The following is a 21,470-nucleotide window of genomic DNA, read 5'->3' as shown; positions in this document are numbered from 1 at the left end:
CCTGACCTACACTAGGGAGACAGAAAAGGACATAAGGGCTTTCTTTCCTATCGCTTTGATAAAGCATCTGACAAAATCAATTTAAGCATGGCTTTATTTTAGCTCATAGGCTGAGGATATATGTTGGGAAAATGTGATAGCAAGGGTTTGAGGCAATACATAGGACAACCTCAGTCATGAAGCAAAGAAAGATGAATGAATGCTGGGCTTCATATTATCTCTCTCTGTCTGTCTCCTGCTGTAATGCAGTACAGGGTAGCCTGGAACTCAGAATTCTTCAGTCTCCTGAGTGTTCAGGCTCTAGATCTGTACAATCACATCAGACTCATCCTCAACCCTTTCTATTTCTATTTATTTTAGTCCATAGTTTGGCTAAGTTTCCCAGGGTGGTCTCAACTACTCAGTCCTGCCTCGGCTTCTCTGATAATTGGGACTTCAGGCATGTTGTAATCTGCTGGCCTGACCTGTCACCTGAATACTGTGTCCCTTTAAGAGACAAGCTCTGCCCACTCCCAGCCTCTCCCTTCCACCTCTCCCGCCTTCTCTCCAACCAGCTCTCCCTGTCTTCTCTTCTTCTGGAGAGGCAGCTTCTGCCTCTCTCTCCCCCTTTACCCCTTCTTCCCTTTCTCTCTCTTCTGTCCTCCTTTCTCTCTTACCTTCTCCCTCTCCCCTCCTCCATAACCCGTTACTCTTATGCTGGTCCCAATACCCACTAAGTAAACTCTATACCCAAGCGCTCTCTGCACGATGTAGCTGTTTGTCTCCCCCACACCAAGAGACCTGCAAAGCCTCAGGTCACCACCACAGGCCCTCGTGGGACTGGTCTCTGGTCACCCGCATTATGAATGATAACAATACACACATCACCACACCAACTCCAAGGATCTGATTTTTAATTTCGCTCCTTAGTTTTGTGTCTTCCTCCATGCATCTTCCTTTTTGTTAAAATTGAGAGGCTGTTTGAACCAGGGCATCAGATTGGAGCGTGTATCATATAGTGTTTCCAGGATATCAGGGTTTTGTTAATAAATCTTTCCTTGCTAGGTTTTATTAAGGTACAAACCCGTAGAACATAAAGTCAGACAGTACTTTTCTGTCTTACTTCTGAAAGCGAGGAGAAAAAACTTTAACATCCTTCATTGGAAAAGGGCTATGAAGACAGAGATAAAACAGGCCCAAATTCTGCTCCTAAAATGCTCACATGATTATGTGAACCCCAAGGCCTGCATCAAGGGTGGCAATGCAGGAAGTGTCACGAGAGACCCACTCCTCCTCCGTTTCTATTCAGAAAAGAGCATGCCTCCCATGGACATCAACAAAACATAGAATATCATGTTTCAGTAAGACTGAGAACTCCCCTTATATGATGCTGGGCAAAGTCACCCAGTATGAGGAATAGGGTCTCAAAAGCCAGTGAAAGAGTCAGAAAAATACCTGCACCCACCGTTAGGAGTCCCACAAGAGCACCAAGCTCCACAGCTGTTCTATACATGCAGAGGGCCTAGGTCAGTCCCAGACAGGCTCCCTGGTTGTCAGTTCAGTCTCCTTGAGCCCCTATGAGCCCAGGTTAGTTGATTATGGAGTTTTCTTTTGGTGTCCTTGACCCCCCACCCCCCCCAAACCCCAGCTCCTGCAACCCTTCCTCACATCCCTTCTCCAGGATTCCCTGGACTCCACCTAGTGTTGGGCTGTGGGTCTGCATCTGTCCCCATCAGTTGCTGGATGCAGCATCTCTGATGACAACAGGGCTAGGTTACAACTGGCATCTGGTTACATGAGATGCCAGTTCAGCCTCTGTATCTGCTGTTGCTAGGAGTCTCAGCTCCATACAACAATACTCTGTGGAGAGATGCCTTGCTCAGCATAAGCACAGGGCTGGGGGACCTTGGCACTGCTTCTCAAATTGTAATCTTTCTTGTTCTATATGTTTATAAAGAGGATTAACAATAAATAGTTTAAGGCTAAACTGAACTATATGTTGGGTTCCATGGTGGCCAGGGGTACATAGTAAGAATCTCTTGCAAAAAAGAAATATAAACAAAAACTCCAGTAACAGCAACAAGAAATTCCATAATTAGAAATAATCTTAAAAACTCTTAAGAATATTTTAGTAGCAAGTGGAAATGCTGTAAGAAAAGGTAAATGAAATGAATTTGAAAAAAAAATACCAATGCATATCTGACTCATGTATATGATTCATCAAATAGTATCACGGTAATATAAATTTTTTTTGGTTTTTTTAAAACAGAGTTTCTCTTTAACTTTGGAGCCTGTCCTGGAATTTGCTTTGTAGACCAGGCTATCCTCTTACGCACAGAGATCCGCCCGCCTCTGCCTTCCAAGTGCTGGGATTAAAGGCATGTGCCACCACGACCCAGCTGATATAATTATTTTTTAAATAATTTATTTAACTTTATTTTATGTGCATTGGTGTGAAGGTGCCAGATCCCCTGGAAATGGTGTTGCAGACCTTTCTGAGCTGCCAAGTAGATGCTGGGACTTGAACCCGGTTCTTCTGGATAAACAGCCTGTGCTCTTATCCGCTGAGCCATCTCTTCACTCCCTAGGCTGATATTATTAATTGGAGTTTTAGAACAGAAGAAAGTAGAGCAGAAAATGTGCAGGAATAAAAGCAAAAGGTGAAAGACAAAACTCACATTAGATTTGCTGGAACGGTGACAAGGGAAACACGAAGATCGCACCCCAAACACAACACAAAGATAGAGATAGAGAGAGCAAAGATAGGAGAACCCGAGAGCAGCCAAGGACAATACAGGCTGTGATTCTCAACAGTGCGCACCTTCATTGACTCCTCACCTGCTAAGATGAAGTCCAGATGCCATAGAGAAAATTCTCTACAGGGACGCAGGGGTGGGAGAACGGGCCCTGCCCTCACCAGCTGCAGCACACGGGAGAGCGGGCACAGCGCCTCACCTGGGCAGCACACTAGAGCTGAGCCTGCTGGTGGGGCCTCAGGTGTGCTGGGACCCAATGTGAGAGAAGAGCTGCCCACCCCACCCTGCCCTATCCCTGGTATGACCTGGGATTAAAAGGGAAAGAAAATACCTCTCCCCTATTGCTGCCTGCCACAGGCAGGAGAACTGACTTTGGAGCTATGAGAACAAGAGCAGGGCCTGCCCCTTGTGAAGTCCAGCAATCTGGAGGGCAGGCCCTGCCCCTCACCTGGGCAAAAGAGTAGAGCAGGTCCTGTTGGTGTGAACGCAGGTGAGGTGAACCTGGGGTGTGAGGGCAGGGGACCTGGTCCCACTCCTCACTGTCTGCTTCATTAGGTGAGCTGGCCAGGGTGGGGCTGGTGAGCTCTCCCCTGGGTGCTGACAATGAGAGAAAGCTGGCAGGCTGAGTCAGCTACCACCCAGGCCCAGAGCCAGGACTACACAGTCGCCCGCCCCAGCATCCACCTCATCTATGAACTGCTGGGGCATGGGAAGGGGCTGGACCTGCAGATCCACAGCTCCAGGATCTCCAGGGCACAGGGCAACAATAGCACAGCCGAGATAGTGTAGTGAAGGCCAGGGTGCAGCACAAGCCAGAGGCCTCGAACCACATAGGTAACACATTGCAATGAACACGCACAAGTGAAGAGGTATACGCTAAAGGGTATACTGTGTGCCTCACTGGGCCACACTACAGCTTCCATGATGTTTTGATGTTTTTTTTTTCTTGTTTTGATTCTACTTTTAAACTTTGTTTTCAGGGTGTGGGGGTGGAGGTTGCAGGGCAGAGGGCAGAAGAGAAGGGATGGGAGTGGGATCAGGATACCTGATGAGAAATCGAAAAAGAATCAAGAAAAAATTTAAAAAGAAAACATTAGAACACAATTCTGTCCAACAGGATGAATAAAGACAAAGCTGTTTGCAAATAAAACTCAGAGGGTTCATATCAGTCGGCTGTCCCATGAAAAACGGTGAAGGAATTTCATTTGTGTGTAGAGAAATAGCATCAGAGAAACACTTGGACCGCCAAGCATGTAACTGTGAGGGGCATCCTTACTCTCTCTTAAAGCACACAACGTTTTAAAGAAAAATTTATAAAACTGTCCCGTGAAGTGTATCACGTACATATGATAAACACGACATAAGACAGGAAGGGATGGCGGGACCAGAGCTACGGCACTGATCGTCTCTACCTTGGCTGTGCAGATACACGCTCCATAGTGAAGTAGTTTGTGTAAAGTACGTATTATTTTATTATTAGCACCACACTCTAACCAATTACCCTAACTGTCCAGCTGGAAAACTAGTTACATTATCATGTCTAAAACGACTGATAATACATAAAACAAGGAAATGGAGCTAAATGCCAGCAGATGATTAAAGTGGGATCTATTTGAGTCAGAGTCTTACTATATGACACGAGTTATATAACCCAGGTGAGTCTGGAACTCACTATGTAGCCCAGGCTGCTCTCAAACTCTCAGTTCCTCCTACTTCAGCCTCCTGGGTGCTGGGATTGCAGGTGTGTGCTGCTATGCCCATCTTAAAGTGAATTAGTAAAAATATTCAAATATTCAAATATACTAAAAGGAGACAAGAGATGGAGAACAAATGAATACACACACACACACAGACACGCTGACACACACACACACACATACACACTGACACACACACATGCTCACACACACACACACACACACACACACACACACACACACACACACACACGCTCACCCTCCAGAAGGGAAAAACCTGTAAATAATGATAGAGCAAACATTAACCATATCAATTCATCACATTAAATATTTCTAGATTGAAAAGGAAGACCCAATTATATTCTATGGATGTATTTTAAACACAGTAATATAAAGCCAGGCCTATGGTGTGTACTTGAGCCCAGAGCTGAGACCAGCCTGAGCAACAAGTGAGACTCCCATCTCCAAATCAAACATAAACCCAGAGACACAAACAGATTGCACGTCAACGGGAAAAAGGAAAGCAAATGAGTAATAAGAGACATGGATGCAATTAGCAAGCTTAGAGTTAGATCAAGACTTCAAATCCAGCATTCGCAGAGCTGTGGGGGACATTCATATTGATAAATGTCTGCTCACCCAAAGATGCCACAGTCATAAAAGGTTTAGATGTAATAAGCGTTTCCAACTCCACGGACAAAATCTATAGGATGAAAGGGAAACAATTCTGCCCCCGTACTTAGCAGGAACTCTTACCATTCCCCTTAACAGACAGAAAACTGTAGCAAAAATAAAGTTAATATAGTCAGAGGTAATATGAGCAATATTGTCAAACACCTTGACCCAGCGTGTGCTCACAGAACACCACACCCAAACCCGCAAGATACACTTGCATGTGCAAGCATGTCCCCTAGAACAGAGCATAAAGCAAACCTCAATAATTTTGGGGATTGATAGCTAGCTCCCGTCCTCATCCAAGGCAGGGTGGAGATGAAGCGTTGCGTTCCCTGAGGCCAGTGAAGAGTGAGGGAAGGGAGCTGAGGAGAACGGGCGGTCATGGATGTCACTTATCAGATGTTGAAAGGTGGGGGGAAGGGAAGGAGGAGCCATTTACCTACCTGGACCCCGGCCCGCAGGCTCTGGATTTTTGTCCACCCCAGGGTTATAGAGGAATTGCTGCTGCCTCATTCAGATTGGCTAGAACACCAGTGCCCAGAATCTGGCTGCAGAACTTCCTGCTTAGCCCCTTTATCTGCCAGATTCATGGAAACTTGTCCTCTTTCCTCTGGTCACAGAAGACGAATGTCTCATAAGGAGTGAAGTGGTCGCTAAAGGTAAGCAGCTTAGTTATGAGCTCAGACTTGGAGCGGGGGGGCGGTTACAGTAGCCGGAGTCCCCAGAAAGGGAAGGATGGCCAGAAGAGGTGGGCTTCCCCTCTGACCTTGCTTTAGCTGTAGGTACCTGGCTGGGAGCAGTGACCCCAAAGCCAGTCTCAGGGACACCCCACCACTGCTATGTTTCTGGTAGCCAGGGTGACAGAAGGAAGGACTCAGGCCTCAAAGCCATGATCCCCAACTGAGTGAAGATCACAGGGAGGCCACCAGCCTTTGGGACCCCTTGTTGTCCTCTGAGCTGAGAGAGAGGTATTCTCTGCAGCCCTCCACTGCAGGCAAATGTGCAAGTTCAGGAGCCAACTAGACCTTAGATAAACCGTAGATAAACCCTCTGGCCTTGTAAGGATCACAAAGAGCTCTCAGTGCTTCACAGTGGTCAGGTGATGCCCAGCTCACCAACATTATTGTTCCCAGGTTACAGATGAGGAAGTTGAGGTCGAGAGAGAAGGGACTTTTTGATGTCCCATATGGAGAGGGGACAGACAGGTCTCTCAACTTGCAATCAGCCAGCTAGAGCAGGTTTATGCACAACACCCAGACACTGAGCAGCCAGAGCAGGGAAGACAGGGGACGAACCCGGTGGTAATGACTGGTTTTTCTCTTCCTAGATGGGATCACTCTTTTCCAAGGTAAATGGAGCAGAAGTCCTTGGCTCATCTTCTCTCTTCCCCAGGCAGGGTACCAGCGGTCTCAACAGGAGCCAGGACAGTCCTCTGCCATCAACAGCTGTGACTTCTGCTTGACCCCGTGTGTATGGGATGGGAGGGGAGCTGGGAGGGAGGTGTCTCCCTATCTGGTGGATGTTAGAGAGTATGACCCCTGACCAAGGGCACAGGACACAGAGGTATGTCACCTGTTGTTTTCAGGACCTTTAGCAATGTCTCAATGGCCCCCTATCCTGAAACCAAAGCTCAGGTTTAACCAGGGCCGTGAAATCACCCTTCCACGTCCACAGCGCCCTCTGTTCCCAGTGAAGATGAGAAACTACACTGGATTTCTCTGATATATATATATATATATATATATATATATATCACAGTATTTATTTAGTACATGGGATGCAGAAGGGTTACATGGACACAGATTAGTTGTGTGTACTGTAGCAAGATTTGATATTCCTCAATTTCCCCCTGAAGACAAGCATACTACACCTATCTCAAGAATGGTAACAAGCAGTGAATGAGAATACACATTTACTTCTGAAGTTATTGAACTTGGGAGGTGTCTATCATGGTCCAGATCTCACTGAAGTTTTCCTGTTTCTTCAGGGGGACAACATCTCAACCCAGGAACCCGCCGATACCCAGAACCCAGTGTCGCTTGTAGGAATACCAAGTTGAAAGATGATGAAGGCCATCCAGGAACCGGGAGAGGGAGGAGAACAGAGTGGCGGGATTGGGGAATAGTGGATAAACCTGGGCGGCAAGGAAGACCCAACTGCTAGACAGTGTGGGGTTCACAAGGGTGGCTCAGGGCAGCTTACATCTGTGGTTTTCAGGCCTCCAGAGTCCCTTAAGGACAGGGAGGCTGGTGTAGAGCAGCGAAGACCTTCTGCCTAGGGCCCCACCCCGAGCCAGGTCTGCCTCTGTGATGAGCAGAATGACCCAGCTATATCACCCTGCATCTATGCCATTTCTCCTCTTAGACCCTGGCAGGGGCACCCAGCATCTTGAAATTCTTCTCTGAGGAGTTCATTGCTCAGCACTTCCAGGAGGTGGGGTTAGAGGAAGGCAATCCTCAGCCTGGAGACCTCTTCCTGTTTGAGTTTCAATTTCCTGTGCCTGTGCCCTTTGTGGCCCACGTGGGTGTTTACTGTGGCCAGGGAGAGATCATACACTTTGAGTGTGAGTGGAAACAAATGTGACCAGTCACAGGGGTGCTGCAGTGGGGTGAAAACTGGGATGGAAGTGTGGATCTCTGGAAGGGGGAGGGGCAGCCCTGGTGTGGGACTTCAGTTCGAGGAAATGCTGACTGATTTGCACTGGGCCTGCTCTCTCCACAGGCACAATATCCATCGAAGGTTTAGATAGTATACGACAAAAACTTCAGGGTTACTTGGAAGGTGTGGTGTACAAACAGGGCCTCCTTGCGATGAAACACTCTCGAAAGCTCTTGCGTGTACTTCGCAAACGTGGTGGCGTTGACCCTAAGGTGCTGGAGAGACGTGTACGAGAAGCGATGAACAGCATCCCTCCTCCCTATCATCTTGTTGAGAACAACTGCGTGCACTTTGCCCTGAACCTGCTGGGCATGAACTTAGTAAGCTCCTCCCCTCTAGCTGCACAAATCCAATCCCAGCCCCAAGTTTGCTAACAAATGCATTTAGACAACCTGCTCCTGCAAAATACCCCCCCCCCCAACACACACACTCTAAACTGCAGGTCTTCACTCTGGCATCCCAAACACCCCAGAAACAAATCACTGTGCCTACTTGTTGAAGTTACACACTATGAAGTCCCTTTAACCCCTTGCCAGGCTGGCCTCAAGCCCCAGTTCTTGGATCCTGACCAGACACTTTTACTGAATACTACCAATCTGCCCCAGTGCTAGCCCAACCCCTCATTCTTCTTCCTTCAGTAGAACTTTCTGGAAGGACACACGAAGACCAAGTTCTCAGTACAAAGGAGAATTATTGGCCCCAGAGGGACAAATACAGGGAATAGGAGACAAGGGAGAGGGGAGAAAGGGGCAAAGGAGAAGGGGAAGAGATATTTCCCCAGAGGAACAAAGGACTGCCTTTGGATAAAGGGAAGGCAGATGTGGCCCATAGGCAAATGGCAGCTTATGAAGGGAAAAGGGTAAGCCCTTGTTGGGATGAGTTGGCTTACTTTGATTGCTAATTAGGGTACACAAAAGGGGCCTTTTATTGCAGAATATTTTGAAACTGGACCTTGGTGGTCAGCCTCAGGAGGAGGAAGTGGCCAAAAAAGATAATAGACCTTGGTGGCCGATTTAATTTAACAGTTTAGCTAGACAGAGGGAATGGAGAGGACAAGATCTGCCAGAGCCGTGTTTGCCTGCTCAGGCCTACTGGAGCCCTTCTCTTTCTATCGACCAAACCCACCTTTCTGAGCTCCACCCATTTCCACCCAGCCCACCAGTTCTGATCTTGGACTCTTGAGGATTCCAGTTACATAAATCAGGACAGCCCTTGGGAAGTCTTCCAGTCTCCAAGCCTTACCAGGGGTTCCAATCACTCAGCTCCAGGCCCAAAACTCTAGCCCAAAGAGATGTAACCCATACATCAGCCTAGCTTAGGGCTTTCTCTCCATCCAGACCTGTTCTTTCCTTGCTTCCTTCTCTCTCTCCCTTGAGTCTTGGGAACTAAGCTCCAGGAATCACAAAGCCCCTGAGACCTGGCAATTACACCAGACCCTAACTCAGTCTGTAACTTCTCCCTTCCCTCCTAGAAATAAATGGACAAGGACTCAACCATGGATTAACGTGATCGTGGGCCCTACTCAGCGGGCCAGAAGAGGCTTCAGAAAGAATCATTAAAGTATTTTCTAAAACCTAATTAGGACTTTAGCTGTTCTCTCTACTTCTTGTGGATCTGCTCTGCTCCCAGAATGCCCCTGTGCTTGCTTCCTGGGTCTGCCCTTAAATTCCACTCCTTCCAGGAAACTGCTAAGTTTCTCACATAGTAGGCAGGTTGCCCCCAGAGGGACTTGGACTGTGTGAAAATGGAGATTAAAAAGGTACCATCCCTAATTCTCCAAGGCGTGGGTGGGCGGACGGACCCTTGGAGGTCAGGTGATCAGGGTTGCTGGCAGGAGGTCCTCATCCCTCCCAAGGCTGTACTGTCATCAGTCCAGCAGCCTAGTTCACTGTCAGACCTGTAAGTGACTACAGTTGCTTTAAGTGTGGAGATGTGAGTGTCAGGGGTTCTTGAGGGATTAGGGCGGGGCAGGAGCTGTTCCCCCTCCCCAAGTTTGCTCACCACGACCCTTGAGGATGGGGAGAGGGGGGCTCCTGAGGTGCTTACCTGGGTTCCTGCAACCTGGGAACCTCTCCTTAAGCAAACAGGGGACTCAAGGCTGGTGGGTGAGGGGCCCACCAGGTGGAGTTCTCAAGGAACAACAACCAAACAATACAAAACAAAACCCAAACCCAACACATCTTAGAGGAATGGTCTGAGGTCCTGAAGTGGAGTTTGAGTCCTGGCAACTGCAGGAAGCCTGCTGGGGCTGTAGACTGAGAAACTGGCTCCTCCTACAAATTCATTCCCCCATCCCCCACCTCATTCTCCCCCTCTTCCCCACCCCACCCCTCACTGTGCTGTGATTCAGTCCTACTGGTCTAAAGTCTCTCTAGTGGTTGGCTCCTCTAGTTCTTTGATCTACTTCGGCGTTTACCCCATTTTGACTCTGGGTTTTTATTATGAAGACCAATTGAAATTCGGGCCATGATCTCCTCTTACAGAAATATAATGATCCAGTTACAGACACAGGGACTTTGACATGGTCCTACCACTATTCTTCAGCATGTGTCAAATTAGCGTGTCTTCTGGTTGCAGCGTTACACAAACACATCTCTCTCATTAGTGTGTACATTTACTTTAGTCCTGACTGGTAAAATTATGTGTGACAAATAACTGGTTTTGTTATTTGGTTCTTAACTTTACACGTATATGTGTGTATGCGTGTGAAGTGTATGTGTGTATGCGTGTGAAGTGTATGTGTGTGTGTGAAGTGTATGTGTGTATGCGTGTGAAGTGTATGTGTGTGCTGTATGTGTACATGTATATGTGGTGGGCATGCCAGCAAACTACAGGGAGATGTCCTCCACCTTGTTCTTTGATGCATGGTCTCTTACTGAAATGAGCTCACAGATTTCCTCTAGACTGGCAGTCAGCCATGTCCAGAGATTCTGCTCTCTCCATGCCCCCTCAGTGCTGGGTTAGAGGGGTGAACAGGACCATGTCTGGCTTTTACATGCGTGCTGGGATCTGAACTCTGGTCTTCTGTGCCAGCACTCTTAATTGCTGACTCATCTCTCCAGCCCCAAGGAACTGTTGTAATTTCTTTTGGATTGATTGCCAGTCAATGCTTGATGTGTGTGCCTGCTTTAGATCCCTGCAGACAGAGTCATGTAAAAGTTTCTCAGGTGCCAAGCTGTGCTCAGTAGAAATGCTAAGATGTCCTGACCTACACTAGGGAGACAGGGGACATAAGGGCTTTCTTTCCTATCTCTTTGATCAAACATCTGACAAAAGCAATGTAATCAGGGCTTTATTTTAACTCATAGGCTGAGGATATATGTTGGGGAAATGTGATAGCAAGGGTTTGAGGCTGGACATAGGACAACTTCAGTCATGAAGCCAAGAAGATGAACGAGTACTGAACCCTGTATGGTTTGAGCAATGGCCTTAACAATAGAGAAACTGCAGGCCTTCGGACAGCTGGTACAGGAGCAGTTAAATGAAAATGGGAAGTTCTTGTCCCACCTAGTCCCACAGTCATTCAGTCCCAAATAAATAAATAGAGGCTTATATTAATTATAAACTGGTTGGCATATTGCCCAACTTTATTACTTACTAGTTCTTAGAACATAAATTAAACCATAATTCTTGCCTGTGTTTAGCCATGTGGCTTGGTACCTAGTCTGAGAAAGCATTCTCATCTTGCTTCCTCTGTGTCTGGGTGGCAACTGACTCTCTGCCTTTTCTCTTCCCAGAATTCTTCTAGTCTGGTTACCCCACCTATACCTCTTCCTGCTTAGCTATTGACCAATCAGCATTTAATTAAACCAATATGAGTGACAGATCTTTACAGTGTACAGAGCATTCTCCCACAGCAGTTAAACACTCAGCAACCTGAAGAATTCCCTGTGGGGATTTCCTGTATTTGTTATTAAAAAGAAATCTGGAAAATGGAGAACGGTCACAGATCCAGGAGCTGTTAATGTGATTCAGCCAATGGGCCCTGTACAGTCTGGCATTCCTTTGCTTTCTCTATTACCTAAAGGATGGGCTCATAGTTATTGATTTCAATGATTGTTTCTTCATTATACTTTTAGAAGAAAAAGACAGAGAAAAATTTGTCTTCACAGCGCCTACATAGAATAGTTAATAGTGTGGCCCCTAAGAGTCCAGCTCTTAAAAAGCCCCTCTCAGGGCTTAATCAAGGACACCATAATAAGCAAAGGGGGCTAAAGTCTGGGGGCTAAGAAATCTACTCACAACAGGCTCCATCTATCTATGTTTCTTTATTCCTGTTTTCTCTCTTTTTCATTTTCTCCCTTGCTCTACCCATTACAAAGTTTCCCAGTCAGACATACCCTCAAAACCAGCAATTCCCCATCCCTTGCTGGTTCCAGAGCTGGGATTCTTTTGCCCCATAAAAATCAGAGAAGAGTTTTCACACACTCACGCACAGACCTGTGACTTTCAGCTTAAAGGTGGGAGTGGCAGGTGCAGGAAGTTAGGAAAGGAATTAAATCATCAGGGGATTCTAGAGGGGAAGGTTAGTGTGCTGCACTATAGTTTTAGGTGGTCAGATGGAAGGTTTCTTTTCAGTAAAATTATGAATAGGGCACGGATTGTATTTTAAATCAGCACTTTGCTTCTTTTCTCCCAGCATGCATAGAGGATACCAGGTAACCAGGCAACCTACTTAAACAGTCAGGGGAAGTTAATGGCTCCTGATCTGATTAGCATATTCACCAGTAGCTGCAGTTTCTAAGGACCTAGGTCTGGAGTTTATACTAAATTATCAGTTCAGGGGTATGCTGTTAACACCCATTCTGATCATGTTCTGATCATGGGTATTGGAACATTCTCTGACTTGTGGTTAATTATCTCTTCTGGCGTCCTTGAGACAGTAAATTTCCTGTACTAAAATCATCAGTGAACTGCCTTCTTCTTTTTTCTATCTGAGCAACTATGAACCAGCAGCTTGGGCAAGCAGTAATTGTATGTCCTTGGATATCTGTGAATATCTTAACTGGGATGCTTTAGCCTGGACCCTAAACGCTGACCAAATGTCTGCTGATGAAGATAATTGCAGTAAGGCAGATCTCTGCGTTTACCTAGGGGAGAGGAAGGAAGCCCTGGCAGTGGGAAAATATTTTCGCACGTGGCTAGCAGAATATGATTAGTAAGCTACAATGGCAGAGAAAACAGTTCTGAACTATGGGAATTAATTCCCAATACGTAAAAAGAAAGGGAGTTGGCCACAGCGAAAATTCACAGCAAAAGACACTTTATTCACAGAGCAATAACACCAAAATTTCTGTGAATTATGGCTTAATGTTTACGAGGGCCCCTGGTTCTGATATGTTCCTTGTAAAAAGATGGTTGAACAATTACTCTCTAATGTTGCACCTTGTAGCAAATTATCAGTCGCTAAAAGATTTCAATGGAAGATTCTCCCACAAAGAAAATTAAACAGCCCCACCTTTTGCCAATATTTTGTATGACAGCTGTTGGAAATGATACCTAAACAGTTTCCTCACCATTATATGGATGATATTTAATAGCTGATTCAAATGAAGATGCCTTAGAGAAAATGTTTGAAGAAGTAAAGGAAATTTTGCCTTGTTTGGGATTACAAATTGCTCCTGAAAAAAAAATACAAATTAGAAATTCTATTAATAACTCAGAATATAAAATAGGTCTACCAAAAAAAAAAATCGGTCTACCAAAAATTTGACCTCAAAATGTGCAAAGTAGGAGAGATCAATTGCAGACTCTTTTTTTCCCTCAAACAGATATACCATTTATTCTGGAAACATGCCTTCCAGAATTTACATTTGCTGCATTCTCAAATCAAAGGTTGTGTATTTCTTTGCCAATCTTCAACCCAGCTAAGAAGTGTGAACACTCAAAGTTCTCTCAGGATCCCAGAGGCTGCAAGAGCAACTCTGGCTTTTTGTTTTGTTTTTGAGACAGTATCTTTCTATGTAGCTCTGGCTGTCCTGGAACTTACTATCTAAACCAGGCTGGCCTTGAACTCACAAAGATTGTCTGCCTCTGCCTCCCACATTCTGGGACTAAAGGTGTGCGCCATTGTGTCTGGTCAAAGGAAACTCATGAATCCTAAAGGGCAAGAGTTTAATAACAACTGGCCCAGAGTTCTCCTATGCTGAGCGAACTGCTCCTCCAGACCTGGCTGCTGAAGCTGCTTGGATCCCCTGGTAAAGGGAAACCCAGAGAAATACCTGCCAGGAGTGCCTGCCTCCTGGGGAAGTCTACACTAGTCCTCCCCATCCCACGGCTTTACTGGTTACCAGCCCCAGCAGTCATGCTAAAGTGCTTTTGTAGCTTGAGCAGGGTCCTGAACCGATGAGAAATGGTGTTTTTCTCAGCTTTTGGCATCTCTGCATATGTTTGCTCCTTTATATCAGGCTGAAAGCAGGGATCCCAGCCAAAGTCCCTGGAGCCTCCGGCCCGCGGTCTGGCCCCTGAACAGGAGGACTGGCTGGCTTGGGTCCCCAGTGCTGAAGGTAAGTGTACAAAGAGCATAGGCTGATTTGTCCTCAAAGCTGGCCAGGAGCTGGTGGAGACCTTCAGGTTTTAGCTTCTCTAGAAACCATTTTATGTAGGGGCCAGGAAGCGCCCCACCACCACCACCATCACCGAGGGCATGAAAGGACAGACAGGTATCCTCCACCAGTACAGGACCCTGAACCTGGCGAGCTGCCTCCCAACACTTCTGTATGGAAATTTCACCCCACTCTCCCTGACACTCAGGCAGATCAGTTTTCTGTGCCACCAAAGTGCACAGAAACTTATCTCCTAGAATCTGAACGAACTCCCCCAGCTTATTTGCGTTTTCGTCACAAACACGATCTTCTTGCCCACCAAAGACGAGGCCATTGCAGGGGCTGGTTACGGCAGAGAATCCAATTGCAGACTCTTAATGACTTTCAATGATTGCTGGGAGACGTTGCTCATCTATGGCCCACTATTGGCGTAACAAAACCAGAACTGAGTAATTTGTTCCAAACCTTGAAAGCTGACAAGGACTTAAATAGTTCAAGACAACTGGCTGAGAGTGAACAGGCTTTGCTGGAAAAGAAATTACAGGAGGCATGTGTAGATCATTTGGATCCAGAGCTTGAATGCATTTTTGGTTATTTTACCCTCCATGCATTCTCCTTCAGGAATATTAATGTAGAGAAAAGATATTATTTTAGAATGGATCTTTTTACCACATAGACAGAGTAAAAAATGAGAAACATATGTTTGCTTCTAAAAGAAAAATTAAGACTTCATTAATTAGCAGGAATTGCAGTACCTTTTACTAATGATGAAATTGACTCATTAAGGGCAGAATTTGAACACTGGTGAAGAGCTCGCAGTTAATTTTTGGAAGAAATTAACAAGTATTCCAAAAGGAAGAGAATTCACTTTATAAAGAGAACTAACTGGATTTTCCTTACATTGTATAGGGAATACCACTATCTGGAATCCGTACATTCTATATGATGCAAATAAATCAGGAAAGGCAGGTTACCAGTTAGGAAATTTAAGTGAAATCGCTCAAATCCCTTATGATACTGTCATGATCATACAGAACTGACTTTATTATTTATTCAGTTACAAGATATAATCAAGAATAGAAATCATATATTTATCACACAACCAATCATATATGAGCTTTTGTTCTCTGTTCTTCTTTGCTTGATTTTTGCATTGATTTGGGCTAATTAAATCCAGGTTATTTTAAGCAGAGTGTTGGGGGTGGAGTCGGCTTAAGGACACAGATTGTGCATAGGATAAGAAAATGCAAATTTTGAGCTACAATGTCAGAATATCTTTTATTAAATAATGTAGTCTTGATTCAAACAAAAGGCTACTTGCCAATCTGAGATAAAACCCATAGTTTTGATTTGTAAGCCCAATCTAGTGCTTACACAACATAAAGATCTTCAAACAGGCCAGGCAGGTATAAGGGCCAAGAGACCAGCTCCAGTCCCTACCCAGAGTTCCAAATGTGAAAGGCTTCTCAGAGGCAAAGGAGGGGTAAAAGATTTCTACAATAACTTCACACGCAATCTGAGGATCATGCTTTTCTTTTCATATGCTCTTTATTGTTCTGTTTCTACTCTAATAATGTTGTCCTACTTCTAAACCCTCTTAGCTTCTTTTTCTAGCTTCTTCTATTCTAGTTTCTCGAAACTAGAGGCAGAAGGACAGGCATGCCATGCAGACTGAGGAATGAGGTTGGATATTTATTTAGTGGGTTATGGAAGGGAAGGGGAAAAGGGAGAAGAGCAGGGAGAGGTAGAGGTGGGGGAGAAGGGGAGAAGTTGGGAGAAGGGAGAGACCAAAACTGCCTCTTTGAGAGGGAGAAGGAAAGGAAGGGACTAGCGCTGGAAGCTGATGTTCAGCTTGCCTGGGCTACAGGGGAGGGAGTGGGTGTGGCTTGTCTCTTAAAGGGACAGAGAAAAGCATTACAAACATTCATATATTGATAAATGTCAGCTTATCCAAAGATGCCGCAGTTGTAAAAGGTTTCTACGTGTAATAAGAGTTTCCAACTCCACAGAGCAAAACCTATAGGATGAAAGGGAGACAATTCTGCCCCTGTACTTAGCAGGAACTCTTACCATTCCCCTTAACAGACAGAAAACTGTAGAAAAAAAACAAAGTTAATATAGTCAGAGGTGATCTGAGCAATATCACCACCACCTTGACCCAGTGTGTGCTCACAGAACACTACACTCAAACATGCAAAATACACTTGCAAGGGTGCAAAGTGTGTCCCCTAAAACAGAGCATATAGCAAACCTCAGTAATTCATGGGATTGAAAGCTAGCTCCCGTCCTTGTCCAAGGCAGCGTAGAGATGAAGCCTTGAGTTCTCCAAGGCCAGTGAGGAGTGAGGGAAGGGAGCTGAGGAGAACGGGCGGTCATGGATGTCAGAGACCAGATGTTGAAAGGTGGGAGGAAGGGAAGGAGGAGCCATTTACCTACCTGGACCCCGGCCCTCAGGCTCTGGCATCTTGCCCACTCCACAGTCATAGGGGAAGTGCCGCTGCCTCACTCAGATTGGCTAGGACACCAGTGCCCAGAATCTGGCCCCAGAACTTCCTGCTTAGCCCCTTTATCTGCCTGATCCATGGAAACTTGTCCTCTTTCCTCTGGTCACAGAAGACGAACGTTTCATAAAGAGTGAAGTGATCACTAAAAGGTAAGCAGCTTAGTTATGAGCTCAGACTTGGAGCGGGGGGGCGGTTACAGTAGCCGGAGTCCCCAGAAAGGGGAAAATGGTCAGAAGAGTTGGGCTTCTGCTCTGACCTTGCTTTAGCTGTAGGTACCTGGCTGGGAGCAGTGACCCCAAAGTCAGTCACAGAGACACCCTGTCACTGCTCTGTTTCTGATAGCCAGGGTGACAGAAAAAAGGACTCAGGCCTCCAGGCCTGGATCCCCAACAGGGTGGGCAGCGTTTTCAGGCCCTGGGTGGTGGAATTGGAAAACTTGTGTCCCAGGCTCTGATAATCCCAGGGTGTTGCTCTTTCTCCTTTTAACAACTAAATGAATGAATGAATGAATGAATGAATGAATGAATGCTAAAGGCAAGGGTAGCTGCTCCTCTAGTCAGGAAGTAAACAGATGGTGGGGGCTGGAGGTGGGATTCAATGTATCATTCAAGAGATCCTGACATTCCAGAGACAGTCCCATACCCCGGTTAAGTCAGATCAGCTCAGTCTGAACACTGCTTCTACCACTTTTTAGATGTAACCTTAACAACCTCCCCAGACCCATTTTTCCCTTTTTCCAAATGAGAATGACAGTAGGATCTACATGACATTGTTGTTGGGCTAAATGGGGCCTTCATATAAGCTTTGGTAACAGGCATTATTTTTCATTATGGGTGGAACAGCAGCCATGGACCTAGAGCCCTGTTTGAAGGGGCAAAGGCCCAGCTAATGGCAGCCAGAGAGGCTCTCTGCCTTCAGCCCCCACAGTGGAAAATTTGAGGGAGAGTCTGGGCTTTCTGGTTGAGTGATTCCTTTTAATCTGTGAGGCAAGGGTCACAGGGAGGTCACCAGCCTTTGGGACTTATTGTTCTTCTCCTCTCAACTGAGAAAGATATTCTCTGCTGCCCTCCACTCCAGGCAAAAGTGCAAGTTCAGGAGCCAACTAGACTTTAGATTAACCGTAGATAAACCCTCTGGCCTTGTAAAGATCACAAAGAGCTCTCAGTGCGTCACAATAATCAGGTGGTGCCCAGCTCACCAACATTATTGTCCCCAGGTTACGGATGAGGAAGTTGAGGTCGAGAGAGAAGGGACTTTTTGATGTCCCATATGGAGAGGTGACAGGTCTCTCAACCTGCAATCAGCCAGCTGGAGCAGGTTTATGCACAACACCCAGAGCAGGGAGGACAGGGGACGAACCCGGTGGTGATGACTGGTTTTTCTCTCCCTAGATGAGCATCACATGCCAGGTAAACGGAGCAGAAGTCCTTGGCTCATCTTGTCTCCTCCCCAGGCAGGGTACCAGCAGTCTCAACAGGGGCCAGGACAGTCCCCTGCCTTCCATAGCTGTGACTTCTGCTTGACCCCGTGGGTATGGGATGGGAGGGGAGCTGGGAGGAAGGTGTCTCCCTATCTGGTGGATGTTAGAGAGTGTGACCCCTGACCAAGGGCACAAGGACACAGAGATGCCCAGAGTCCTGGGGTGAAGGGTCACTTGTTGGTCTCATGCCCTTTAGCAATTCCTAATATAGTGCTCCCCACTCTCTCTCTCCTCTGAAACCAAAGCTCAGGTAGAACCAGGGCACTAAAATCATCCTTTCAAGTTTCCAGCGCCCTCTGTTCCCAGTAAAGATGAGAGACTAAACTGAAATTTTCAGTGTCTTATATATTAAAAAAAAAAAACCACAGTATTTATTTAGTACATGGGATGCAGGAGGGTCACATGGGCACAGGTTAGCTGTGTGTACTGTAGCAAGATTTGTCAGTCTTCAATTTCCTCCTGAAAATGAGAATACTACATCTATCTTGAGAATGGTAGCAAAACGTGAAAGAGTGCATATTGGCTACTGAGGTTATTGGACTTGGGAGGTGTCTACCATGGTCCAGATCTCACTGAAGTTTTCCTGTTTCTTCAGGCCTACTTCTCAACCCAGGTACCTGCTGACACCCAGAGTCCAGTGTTGCTTGTAGGAATACCAAGATGGAAGACCGATGAGGAAGGAGAACCGGAAACCAGGAGAGGGAGGAGAAAAGAGTGGCAGGATTTGGGGATTTGGGGATAACTGTGTGGTGAGGAAGTCCCAATTGCTGCACAGTATGGGATCCTTAAGGGTCACTCAGAGCAGGGTACATCTGTGGTTTTCAGATCTCTGGAGTCCCTTATGGGTACGGAGGCAGGAAGCGGTGAAGACCTTCTGCCTAGGACCCTACCTCAAGCCAGGTCTACCTCTGTGATGAGCAGAATGACCCAGCTGTGCCTCTGCATCCACCCTGTAGTCTGTGCCATTTCTCCTCGTAGACCCTGGCTGGGGCATCCAGGACCTTGAAGTTCTTCTTATCTGAGGCATTCATGGGTCAGCACTTCCAGGAGGTGGAGCTAGACAAAGGGGAGCCTCAGCCTGGAGACCTGTTCCTGTTCAGATTACAGTCTCCCAAGGCACAGTGGCTTGGAGCCCACGTGGGTGTTTACTGCGGCCACGGAGAGATCATACACTTTGAGGGTGAGCGAAAACAAATTTGGTGAGTTATGGGGTGGGGACTGCCCGGGGATGAAAGTGTAGGTCTCTAAAAAGGGGAGGGGCAGCCCAGGGGTGGGACTTCAGTTTGAGGAAATGCCAGCTCCTGTTTGCACTGGGCTCCGCTATCCCCACAGGCAGGACCTCCAGCAGCAGCGCTGGACTACAGACGCTTCTGGGTTACTGTGAAGGTGTGGTGTGCAAACAGGGTCACCGGGCACTGCAGCGTTCTCGAAGGCTCTGGCGAGTGCTTCGCAGACGCCGCCGCATTGACCCTGAGGAGCTGGAGCGCCGGGTGCGAGAAGCTATGGACAGCGATCCTCCTCCCTACCATCCAACCAGCAGCAACTGTGTGCACTTTGCCCTGAACCTGCTGGGCATGGACTCAGTAAGCGCCTCTCCTCTAGCTGCACATCCCCATGCCAGCCCCAAGTTTGCTAACAAATGCCAACGTGCTCCAGCAAAATTCAGCTGTTCCTCACCCCTACTGCATTCAGACCAGGTTCCTCTAAACTGCAGGTCTTCACTCTGACATCCAAAACACCCCAGAAACAAATCACTGTGCCTACTTGTTGAAGTTACACACTATGAAGTCCCTTTAACCCCTTGCCAGGCTGGCCTCAAGCCCCAGTTCTTGGATCCTGACCAGACACTTTTACTGAATACTACCAATCTGCCCCAGTGCTAGCCCAACCCCTCATTCTTCTTCCTTCAGTAGAACTTTCTGGAAGGACACACCAAGACCAAGTTCTCAGTACAAAGGAGAATTATTGGCCCCAGAGGGACAAATACAGGGAATAGGAGACAAGGGAGAGGGGAGAAAGGGGCAAGGGAGAGGGGAAGAGATATTTCCCCAGAGGAACAAAGGACTGCCTTTGGATAAAGGGAAGGCAGATGTGGCCCATAGGCAAATGGCAGCTTATGAAGGGAAAAGGGTAAGCCCTTGTTAGGATGAGTTGGCTTGCTTTGACTGGGTATGCTAATTAGGGTCGACATAAGGGCCTTTTGATTGCTGAGTTTAAATATTTTGATACTGGACCTTGGTAGTCAGCCTCAGGAAGATGAAGTGAAATAGTTCTTGGTGGCAGCTTAGGAGCATAATCTAACAGTCAGCAGGGTGAGGGAATGGGGAGGACCAGACCAGTCAGAGCCTTGTTTGCCACACCGGGCCCACCAGAGAGAGCCCTTCACCTCCTATTGACCCAAAGTTCAGCTTTCTGAGCTCCACCCATTTCAAAGCAGCCCACAAATTCTGATCTTGGAGTTTTGAGATTCCTAGTTCTACAAATCAGGACAGCCCTTGGGAAGTCTTCCAGTCTCCAGGCCTTACCAGGGGTTCCAACCACTCAGCCTCATGCCCGAACTCTAGCCCAAAGAGATGTAACCCCTACATCAGCCTAGCTTAGGGCTTTCTCTCCATCCAGCCCTGTTCCTTCCTTGCTTCCTTCTCTCTCTTCCTCCCTCTCTCCTTCCCTCCCTTGGATCCTGGGAGCTGAGCTCCAGGAATCACGAAGGCCCTGAGACCCGGAGGTTAGACTAGACCCTAACTCAGTCTGTAACTTCTCCCTTCCCTCCTAGATGCCAATGGACGTGGACTTAACCATGGATTAACGTGACCTTGGGCCCTACTGCGCGGGCCAGAAGAGGCTTCAGAAAGAATCATTAAAGTATTTTCTAAAACCTAAATAAGACGCTAGATGTTCTCTCTACTTCATCTGGAATTACTCTGCTCCCAGAATGCCCTTGTGCTTGTTTCCTGGGTCAGCCTGCCCTTAAATTTCTCTTCTTCCAGGAAGCGGCTAAGCTTCTCACATAGTAGGGCAGGTGGCCGCCAGAGGTATTTAGGCTGTGTGAAAAATGAGGTTGGAAAGGTACCATCCCTAATTCTCCAAGGCCGATGTTTCAATCAGTGCCTTCTTTCAGAGTACCCCCCTTCCTTCACTGCGTGGGTGGGCGGACCCTTGGAGGTCAGGTGATCAGG

General features: G+C 46.9%; 1 pseudogene; it reads right to left on the bottom strand.

Moving 5' to 3' along the window:
• Window positions 1–14,044: 14,044 nt before the first annotated feature.
• LOC101989574 lies at window positions 14,045–14,655 on the bottom strand (annotated as a pseudogene).
• Window positions 14,656–21,470: the final 6,815 nt, after the last annotated feature.

Source organism: Microtus ochrogaster, chromosome 22 (genome assembly GCF_000317375.1).
Source record: "Microtus ochrogaster isolate Prairie Vole_2 chromosome 22, MicOch1.0, whole genome shotgun sequence".
NCBI classification, from domain to species: Eukaryota; Metazoa; Chordata; class Mammalia; order Rodentia; family Cricetidae; genus Microtus; species Microtus ochrogaster.
Note: the sequence above shows the minus strand (reverse complement) of the source record. Positions and strands in the feature narration are given on the sequence as shown.